We start from the raw sequence: 2,002 nt of genomic DNA, 5'->3' as shown, positions 1-2,002 counted from the left end.
TTAACCCCTGTGACATCATCCTGCTACCTCACCACTGGCCAATCAAAGAATTGTGCATAAGTGGATCACAAACCCTGTGACCTCCTTCTGTCATCTGGCTTTTAAAAAGTGCTTTTTTGAAACACTTCAGTGAGTCCAGAGCTTTTTAGCGCATGATCCACCTATCTCATTTCATGGCCTTGCAGTAAACCTTTATCTGTTCCAAACTGTGAAATTTCAGAGTTGTTTGGCCTCATTGTGCATAGGTCACAGGAAATAGCATTAACACTATCCCAAATCGGTGAAATGCTTTCCATTGTCTTTTCATTGCCACTGTTTAAGACCATATTCTTTACTTTTAAACTACACCTGATATGAAGAACTGGCTCATTTGAAAAGACCCTAATGCTGGGAAGGATTGAATGCGGGAGGAGAAGGGGATGACAGAGGATGAGATGGTTGGATGGCATCACTGACTCAATGGACATGAGTTTGAGTAAACTCCAGGAGTTGGTGATGGATAGGGAGGCGTGGTGTGCTGCAGTCCATGGGGTCACAAAGAGTCAGACACGACTGAGTGACTGAACTGAACTGAACTGAAACTATATTCAGACTTCAGTCAGGTATCTAACTTTAGATTGAAACTCTCTTTTATCTCTTTTCTCAAATTTTGTTGTTGTCGTTGTTATTCAGTTACTAAGTCATGTCCAATTATTTGCAACCCCGTGGACTGAAGCACACCAAGCTTCCCTGTCCTTCACCATCTCCTGGAGCTTGCTGAAACTCATGTCCATAGAGTCAGTGATGCCATCCAACTATCTCATTCTCTGTCATCCCCTTCTCCTCCTGCCTTCAATCTTTCCCAGCATCAGGGTCTTTTTGAATGAGTCAGCAATTCCCATCAGGTGGCCAAAATATTGGAGCTTCAGCTTCAGCATCAGTCCTCCCAATGAGTATTCAGGGTTGACTTCTTTTAGGATTGACTTGTTTGACCTCCTTGAATCCAAGGGATTCTCAAGAGTCTTCTCCAATATAAAAGTTGGAAAGCATTGATTCTTTGGTGCTCAGCCTTCTTTATAATCTAAATCACATCCATACATGACAACTTAAAAAACCATAGCTTTGACTATATGTGCTTTTGTAGACAAAGTGATGTCTATGCTTTTTAATACTTGGTCTAGGTTTGTCATTACTTTCCTTCCAAGGAACAAGCGTCTTTTACTTTTATGGCTGCAGTCACCATCTGCAGTGATTTTGGAGCCCCAGAAAATAAATTCATTCACTGTTTCCCCATCTATTTGCTATGAAGTGATGGGACCAGATGGCATGATCTTAGTTTTTTGGATGTTGAGTTTTAAGCTGCTTTTTCACTCCTCCTTTTTACATCTGTACAGTTCAGTGCCTGTGTGTGTGCTAAGTAGCATACAGTCAGGTGAGGGAGGTGAAAAAAGTAATACTGCTAAGACTCCTTTTCCCTCCAACACTGTGTCTGTTCTTGTGTCAGGGAAAGTGGAATTGATGTTAAAAGCATTATATGTATCTATTGCTTAGTGGTCTCAACTTCCCTGGTGGATCAGAGGGTAAAGCGTCTGCCTACAAGGGGGGGGACCCGGATTTGATCCTGGGGTCAGGAATATCCCCTGGAGAAGGAAATGGCAATCCACTCTTGCCTGGCAAATCCCATGGGCAGAGGAGCATGGTATGCTACAGTCCATGGGGTCACAAAGAGTCGGACATGACTGAGCGACTTCACTTTCACTTTCTTAGTGGTCTCAATGGTGGTCTTTAGAGTGCAGTGTTTAAAAATGATGGTGAGTGCAAACACAGCTACCACCTGCGTAACAAAAATGGAAACTTTACTTCCCTGATTCCCCCTCACCCCAAGAAACACAACTCCTAAATGTCTCTTATCTGCTTAGTACAGGGATTTGGGATTGGTTAGTTTCTTCTCAATGAGGGCAATGTTCAATTTCTTATCAACACATTACTTTCAATCTGTGCATCTATATTTGTGTGATAGGGT

Source organism: Bos taurus, chromosome 9, assembly GCF_002263795.3.
Source record: "Bos taurus isolate L1 Dominette 01449 registration number 42190680 breed Hereford chromosome 9, ARS-UCD2.0, whole genome shotgun sequence".
In the NCBI taxonomy this organism is placed as follows: domain Eukaryota; kingdom Metazoa; phylum Chordata; class Mammalia; order Artiodactyla; family Bovidae; genus Bos; species Bos taurus.
The sequence above is the reverse complement of the archived record's forward strand: the minus strand, read 5'-3'. Positions refer to the sequence as shown.